Genomic DNA, 9099 nt, shown 5'->3' with positions numbered 1-9099 from the left:
AAGAGCACTGAGGTTCCTAGACAAAAGGTAGCCAACATGGCTTCCAAATAGCTATCAAGTACCATTCAAGATGTGAGTCTAACAAAATTGTAAACCGTACAGACTATGAAACAATGCACAGGATAATGTGAACAGACAGATAACATTTTTATAGTCTGTTCCAGATGAAATGAGCAATTTGAGTAAATTTGTATTCTTTTTTCCCTTCAGCTATCATTCTTCACAAATGACCACATTTGTGATTATAATTGTACCAGATTCTGGTCTTCCGTGGCAGATGGAAGTCTACAGAGTTCAGAAATTGCCTTTGCTGAAAGGCAGTAGTGCCTGTTAATGAAGGATTTCTTGTACCAGGAAGCTTAGTCGTTAAGATGGAAAGGCATACTTTATCTTGCTAACTTTTAATCCCGATTCCTGTTATTCAACAGTCGTTTTCAATATTTTGATTGTATTCAGGATTACAACCATTACAAAAAATGACACAATTATAAAATTTACCAAGAAAAGTTCATTTTAAACAAATTCACTTCAAAGGAAGTTGACTAGTGATGCGTCAAGCTTAATTTCTAATCACTGGGCTGATTATTGTTGTATGGATTTTGACCTTGTAGTTTGACCCAGGTGATCGTGTTCATGCTGAAAACCTTTGAAATCAGTGTGGCCTTGTGTAGCCCCAATTGCATAGACCTAGTTGAGGGACCAGGGTGCACACATATTTAACTTTTAAATACTGTTGGAGATGTGTGTCTGCTGGAATGCTTCAAGGGAACTATAACTTCAAGACCAAATCCTTGTCAACCTTCATCACCAGGAGTTCATTTGAAAACAACATGGACTGCTTTCAAAGGTTCCAGTGCCACAATGCCAATAGTTTAAACAGGGACTGTAACATTAACGGTTCTCCATGACTTGTGATAAACTTCCGGGGTGGGGGGCGGGGGGGAGAGAGTGCGTGTGTGTGTGACTGAAAAATCTACTTGTTTGTCTTCCTACTTAAAATAAAACAAAACCTCTCTTAACCAAGAGTGAAGGCAGTCATCTCACATAAAAATGCACTTTGCTAGAAATGTTTATAATTTCTTCCTGAAAAATACTGCTATTGTAGCTCAATTTCCTGCTGAGGAGTAATGTGCAAGTGAAAAGTTGAAGGGATGATTTAGCAGCATCCAACGATAGGGAGATCTTCACCTGTAGTAGTGATGTTACCCTTGAATTTTTCCTTCAGCGTGTAGTGGAAGTTTTAGAAAAGATCTCTTCTTCGTTAGTAGTAGGGTCTGAGTGGTTTGCTTTCTTATCACTGCTTAGATGGAGGTCAGTATTTTCATATCAGACTACTTCACAGTGGTATACTACCACTTAGTGGCCTCATTGTTCTCTCTGAGTTGCTCTTTTTAAGTATAAGCTTATGGTGTAAGAGTGTAGAAAAAGGGACTCTGCTTTCTTCCATAAGTGAATCAAAGGAAGAGACCGTTAGCAAACTTTATTTGCATATTTGTAACCCACCACTCCAGTGTGAACATTTCAGTCATTTGTTTTCAAATTTTCTTTAAACTTGATTTGTATAGGTTAAGAAATGTCATTATCCTGATTGTGTGATTAAAAGAGCAACAGAAATATACTTGGTATGCCACAAGTACAGAATCATAATCTTAGTCTTTTGCAGATCAGCATTAAGCCAAACAGATGAGGGTTAGAAGGTGTGGGTTTCTGTTAGCAAGAAATCTCCTTCATGATTTCATATGCTGTTGAACTCCCACACCCTTTTCACTTTGTAACAAGAAAACTGCGTGAACTGTGGTACGCATTCCATCTGTGTGGTTATAAATGAAATCACATAGCTGTATTATAGGTGGAAAAGGACAAACTCACTAAGCAAGCAGTAGTGCCTCCTACCCTGTACTGCTCAAATTGTCAGTGTAGCAAGATTAAGTTATTGAGCATCCAGGCCAAATTTGGCTAGAAACTATAGTGGCATGGTGAAGTGTGGTGCAGGGGTGGGGTGGCAAGTTGGCAGCAAGGTGTCTTCATGAGGGCCAGCTAGCACGCTTGGCGGGGGGGGTGGGGGTTGGAAATGAACCTGAGTGTCTGCCTAAATGGTAGGAGTTCACTAAGCAGGGACATAGCAAGCCGTGAGTGGGGCATGGCGGAGGGGAAAGTGATGTGTTGCTTGTGCTATCAGGTGGGGAAACCGAAGTGAAAGACCACTACCAAAGAAGCTGTGGGGGTGACTCTCTTTTGAATATCCATATACATATATTAATTGGGGGAAAAATGATAGTATTCCTTTTGGCCTTGTTGCCTCCTCCTTAAGGTGGCACAGTGGCAGTTCATGCCCGGTGTGCAACGCTGGCCCCATAACACACCAAGGGTGGAAGAAGAATCTTTATTTAGCATGCCAAGTAAGGTGCAGGGGGATCTCTCCTCAAGGCCTGCACACCTTGCAACAAGAAGTGAGCAATACTTATACCTCTCTCCTCCTTTGTTCATCCCCCTCCCAACAAACCAGGGGAGAGTTTATCATAATTCCCTTATCCACTCCTCCAGCTCGAACTGAATTCTTACTGCCCATATGCCATTCTGCTCTGGTAATTCCCTATTGAGCAGGAGGTCAAGTACCAATAGATTATTAATAAAAAGTAAATTACAGGAAGGTAGAGTTATTCGGTCATATAGAACATGAACAGGATCTCATTAACAAAACAATACTGAAAATTAAGGCGGATTCACTAACAATGCTAAATTCAATATTGAACCTTATAGGAACATCAATAAGCATTCATTTACAAAACAATGTCTCTATGAGATCAGAATATAATAACGTTTCCCCTGCCAACATTTCCCCCCTTTGAGAATACTGAAGATATCCCATATTGAGTCTTCTCATATTCCTTACTTAAAACCTGATTCATGGGTTGCATCTTTTACCTTTTTGTAGTTACGCTGTTTAACAAGTGAATCCCTATGGGAGGACGAAGGAGGTTAACACCTCCTCTAAGAAAAGGGAGACCTATCTGAATGCAACAACAAGTCAGCAGAGAAACTACCACTATGACTACTAAAGAGGAAAACATACTCTTAATCCAACTCATCCATCCTCCTAGACCCCAGCTCCACCACTGGACACCCTCAGGGTACTATTTAATGTGGTGTTGCAAAGGAGTAGGTACTCCTATAAAACAAGTAGTCATTACCGATCCCATAGTATAACTTTCCCCAACACAAAAGTGTGAACTATTAGTAGCTGTGGTGGCTAAAAGAACCCACCAGTTATCCTGGGTGAAGAGAGGCGGGGGCCCCTTGTGGGTTCCCTGCATCTATAAATCCTAACAAACAGATTATGCTACACCATACAGAATTACCTTTGCTTAAACAATAATTTCAGTCCTAAGTCCTCTTCAGCCTCTGGGGTAACACGGCTCACAGTCCACTCCTTTTCCTCAGCAGGTTCGACCTTCTTTAGTCGAGTGAAATGGACCCACAGTTTGACCGCTTGTAGTTTAGCAGCAGTCTTAGTGGTCAATAAAACGAGGTAGGGTCCTTTCCACTTCTCTTGAAGGGGCTCCTCTTTCCACATCCGAAGCAACATGCTATCTCCTGGCTGGATATCGTGAAGGGGCTGGTCCAACAGAATGGGCTGGTTGTCACAAACAAACCTGTGAATTGAAGACATAACAGACGACAACAGCAAATATTTCTCTAAAAACCCCTCCCCTATCCCCCATTCTATACCTGTACCAGGCACCCCATTCATTGGCCATGGTCATCCATACAGGATTTCAAATGGGCTTAATCCCAATCTCCCTTTGGGCAATATTCAGGTCCTCAAGAGGGCTAAGGGGAGGGCCTCTGGCCACTTAAGCTGAGCTTCCTGGCACAACTTTGACAAATGTCTTTTCAAAGTCTGATTCCCTCTTTCCACCACTCCGCTGGCCTGCGGTCTATATGGAGTGTGGTATTTCCATGGGATATTGAGTCCATCTGCTACTTTCTCCACACATCGAGCTGCGAAATGGCTTCCTCGGTCTGATTCAATCCATTCTGGTACTCCAAACCGGGGGACTATCTCCTTTAAGATTTTAGTGGTAACCGTGCTGGCCGTACAATTCCTACACGGAAATGCCTCTATCCATCCTGTGAAGCGGTCCACAAGTACCAGGAGGTACCGAAACCCACTGGTGCGAGGTAGTTCAGTAAAGTCAATTTGCCACACAAGTCCCGGTCCCAGGGCTGATGGTAGTGGGGAGGGTACCACGGGTCTTCCTGCTCGGGGATTATTTTTCTGACATACCATACAGTCTCTAACCACCCGTCTGGCTTCATTTTTCATTCCATTTCCTATAAAGTACTTTTTTTAATAATTGGACCAGGGCTTCCTGACCTGCATGCGTTCCTTGATGAAAACTCATAATCGTCGGCCTTAACGAGGGTCCGGGAAGCAACATCTGTCCTTTTTCACTTACATACCATCCTTCTCGCAGGTTCAGCTGTAACTACTCAGCCAACTGCTGTTCTTGGGCGGAGTATTCTGGCTTTTCATGGGGATCTGGGAGGGTGGGGATCAGTGGCAAAAGTGCAATATCTTCTGTATTCGCTACCCGTTTGGCCTCTCGGTCTGCCCGGGCATTACCTCTAGTTACATCCCCATCCCCCCTTTGGTGGGCTCGACAATGGACAATAGCTACCTCCTTTGGTTCCTGTATAGCCTGGAGGAAAGCCTGGATTTGTTCTCCGTATTTGACAGGCTCCCCTTGAGCTGTAAACATTCCCCTTTCTCTCCAAATTCCTTCATGGGCGTGTGCTACCCCAAATACATACTTAGTCTGTCCAAATTGTAACTCACAGACCCTTAGCCATTTCCAGGGCTCGAGTGAGGGCTATAAGTTCCGCTAGCTGAGCTGAAGTACCCACTGGTAAAGGTTGAGCCTCAATAGTCTCATGCAGGCTGACTATTGCATATTTAGCTCTCCTTTTTCCGTTTATCACCTGGCAACTTCCATCTGTGAACCACTCTAAGTCCGCATTTAAAAGTGGTTGGTCCTTAAGCTCAGGGCGGCTCTAATATTGAGTGTCAATAGTCTCTTACCAACTTAATTTCTGCATTCTCTAGCAACGACACTTAGTACTTTGTGAGTCGGGCTTGCATGAGCCAAAGCCCTCCTTTTGCCTCCAGCAGGGCTTGGACAGCGTGTGGGGTGTTGACCTCAACTTCCCCTCCCAAAGTAAGTTTTCCTGCCTCTTCTAAGACGATGGCTGCTTCTGCCACCACCCGCAGGCATGCTGGCCAGCCTCTAGCAACAGTATCTAATTGTTTGGACAAGTAAGCCACAGGTCGCTTCCAACTTCCCACCTTTTGAGTTAATATTTCAAGAGCCACTCCCTTCCTCTCATGCACATACAGCTGAAATGGTTTAGTAATATCTGGTAGACCTAGGGCTGGAGCTTCCATTAAACGCAATTTTAAAGCTTTAAATGCATGTTGAGCCTCCTTTGTAAAACAAAACAAGTCTCTGTTACTTCCTTTAACACACTTGTACAGAGGCTTAGCCAGGACCCCAAAATCAGGTATCCATAATCTGCAAAATCCTGCCATTCCCTAAAAGGCACGCAGTTGTTTTCTATTGCTGGGCTCATGGATTCGACAAATCGCTTCCTTTTGCTCCTGCTTCTTGCTTCCTCCCTGGCTTTTGTTATAACCTGGTTATGCTCCACCTCAGACAACAGGGTTCTCATTAGGACCTGACAGTCATTCCAATCAGGCTTGTGACTGGCTAAACACCCTTCAAAAATTGAAATAAAGCGGCTAGGATCCGTGGAAAACTCCCCGGCTTGGGCTTTAAAAGTTGGAATACACCTGCATAGTAGTAGCCTGCCAATCTGCAGCTCCCAGTCTGTCAACCACTGTTTCAGTCACTAATGGATACAGCCCAACTGAGGGGGCTATCCCTGAATCATGGGAAACCCTTTCCCGATATGGAGGGGGTGTGGGTGCAGAGGCCGAAGGGGGGTCCTGGTGACAGTTTACATTAGGCTTATTTACAACTGATTGTACTGCACATGATAATCTTACATAATTTTAAAGAATAAAATTGCAAGGCACGTAGAAGAGCACGAATTGTTGGGCAAAAGTCAGCATGGTTTCTGCAGAGGGAAGTCGTGTCTAACTAATCTATTAGAATTCTTTGAAGGGGTTAATAAACATGCCGACAAGGGGCACCCAGTGGACATAATATACCTAGATTTCCAGAAAGCCTTTGACACGGTCCCACACCAAAGACTTTTATGTAAATTAGGCGGTCATGGGATAGGAGGAAAGATCCTTTCATAGATCGGGAATTGGTTAAAAGACAGAAAACAAAGGGTTGGAATAAATGGTAAATTTTCACAATGGAGGGGGGTAACTAGTGGTGTTCCCCAGGGGTCAGTCCTGGGACCGATCCTTTTCAACTTGTTCATCAATGATCTAGAAAATGGGGTAAGCAGTGAGGTGGCAAAGTTTGCAGATGACACCAAGTTGTTCAGGACAGTCAAAACCGAAAGGGATTGTGAAGAACTACAAAAAGATCTCAGCAAACTGAGTGATTGGGCAGCAAAATGGCAAATGAAATTTAATGTGGGTAAGTGTAAGGTAATGCACATTGGAAAAAATAACCCAAATTACACATACAACATGATGGGGTCAAATTTAGCTACGACAGATCAGGAAAGGGATCTTGGAGTTATAGTGGATAGTTCTCTGAAGACATCCACGCAGTGTGCACGGCAGTTAGTAAAGCAAATAGGATGTTAGGAATTATTAAAAAAGGGATAGATAATAAGACAAAAGATATCATACTTCCCCTATATAAAACTATGGTATGCCCACATCTTGAGTACTGTGTGCAGATGTGGTCTCCTCACCTCAAAAAAGATATATTGGCATTAGAAAAGGTACAGAAAAGGGTGACTAAGATGATTAGGGGTTTGGAACAGGTCCCATATGGGGAGAGGCTAGAGAGACTGGGACTTTTCAGTCTGGAAAAGAGGCGATTGAGGGGTGATATGATAGAGGTATATAAAATCATGAATGGTGTGGAGAAAGTGAACATAGAAAAATTATTTACCTTTTCCCATAATACAAGAACTAGGGGACACCAAATGAAATTGATGGGTAATAGGTTCAAAACTAATAAAAGGAAATTTTTCTTCACACAGCGCACAGTCAACCTGTGGAACTCCTTGCCAGAGGAGGCTGTGGAGGCCAGGACTCTATTAGGGTTTAAAAAAGAGCTCGATAAATTTTTGCAGGTTAGGTCCATAAATGGCTATTACCCAGGGGTAAAGTATGGTGCCCTAGCCTTCAGTACAAGGGCAGGAGATGGATAGCAGGAGATAAATCACTTGTTCATTGTCTTCTGTTCTCCTTCTCTGGGGCACCTGGCATTGGCCACTGTCGGCAGACGGGATACTAGGCTGGATGGACCTTTGGTCTGACCCAGTATGGCCATTCTTATGTTCTTACATCAGGCTTATTTACAGCTGGTTGCACTGTACATGGTAATTCACACATCTTCTGCAGGTCTTGTCTATTTCTAAGATATTCAAAACATTGGCCATACATATGTTCTTCCCATTTACCGGTACTTTGTAAAAACAAAAGCAGCTGCAATATGGTGTTATAATTTAGGGATCCCTCTGGTGGCCACCACTCCTGCCCTTCTAGGTCATACTGTGGCCACTCTGCTGTACACAGTCTCCTTAATCTAGATTTGGTCATAGGGTCCCCCCTATAATTTTCCAGTGTTTCAGGACACAAGCCAAAGGGGTGTTCTCCTTAGGGGTATTTCGACCCTGACCATCCCTATGGGTACTCTGACCCTGACCCATAACCTTTGCCCCAGACCTTAATATCTGTCCGGTGTCCCGGAAGTCCCTTTCACAAAAAGGGACTGGGTCTTACCTGTCCAGAGGTCCGTCTCTCGCCGCTCCACCCTCTGTTTCCTCTCTCTCTCTTCCATGTTGCTGCGTTGCACCGTTGTGTCGTCCCCAGCAGGGGCTGCGGAATTCAGACACCGAGTTCCCCGGTAAAATTACTGGTGCGCGCTGGAAGTCCGACGCCATCTCCCGCCACCCCTGCCAAGAGGTGAGCCGGCTAAGGCTTTAATTTAGAGTGCCCACCCAGGGACGCCAAAACTGTTGCTGCCTCCTTAAGGTGGCACAGTGGCAGTTCGTGCCCGGTGTGCAACGCTGGCCCAATAACACACCGAGAGTGGAAGAAGAATCTTTATTTGGCATGCCAAGTAAGGCGCAGGGGGATCTCTCCTCAAAGCCTGCGCACCTTGCAACAAGAAGTGAGCGATACTTATACCTCTCTCCTCCTTTGTTCATCCCCCTCCCAACAAACCAGGGGAGAGTTTCTCATAATTCCCTTATCCACTCCCCCAGCTCAAACTGAATTCTTACTGCCCATATGCCATTCCGCTCTGGTAATTCCCTATTGAGCAGGAGGTCAAGTACCAATAGATTATTAATAAAAAGTAAATTACAGGAAGGTAGAGTTATTCGGTCATATAGAACATGAACAGGATCTCATTAACAAAACAATACTGAAAATTAAGGCGGATTCACTAACAATGCTAAATTCAATATTGAACCTTATAGGAACGTCAATAAGCATTCATTTACAAAACAATGTCTCTATGAGATCAGAATATAATAACGTTTCCCCTGCCAACAGCCTTAATAAAGATTTCCTTGTCTTGTACACAGCTTCAGGGCTTAAAAGAGGGAAAGTGTTCCTCTCTTTAGGGTATCTGGTTATATTTGTCTGGACTCCTAGATATTTGAACATGACTCTTAGCACTTTCAGGAGGTGTTATTAATGACTACGTTAAATTTCTTTTCTCATTTGAGGAGGGGATAGCAACTTGGTCAACATTAAACACGAAATGAAAGAGACAAGAAGTCATAGGGCCATAGAATGCCAGTTTGTAGACTTGCTTCCTTTAAGTGCCTGACATTAACGGTGTTGCACTCTGCTTGAAATCACACACACGGCAAGTAAAAACAGACTCCAGATGAGCTGGTCAAACAGGATATCACAAACCTTTGTGTGAGAGACAG

General features: G+C 43.8%; 1 pseudogene; it reads right to left on the bottom strand.

Moving 5' to 3' along the window:
• Positions 1-2517: 2517 nt before the first annotated feature.
• LOC142012912 (protein NYNRIN-like) lies at positions 2518-8097 on the bottom strand (annotated as a pseudogene).
• Between the last annotated feature and the right edge of the window lie 1002 nt (positions 8098-9099).

Source organism: Carettochelys insculpta, chromosome 4, assembly GCF_033958435.1.
Source record: "Carettochelys insculpta isolate YL-2023 chromosome 4, ASM3395843v1, whole genome shotgun sequence".
Classification (NCBI taxonomy): Eukaryota; Metazoa; Chordata; order Testudines; family Carettochelyidae; genus Carettochelys; species Carettochelys insculpta.
This window is presented reverse-complemented; position numbering and strand designations above follow the sequence as displayed.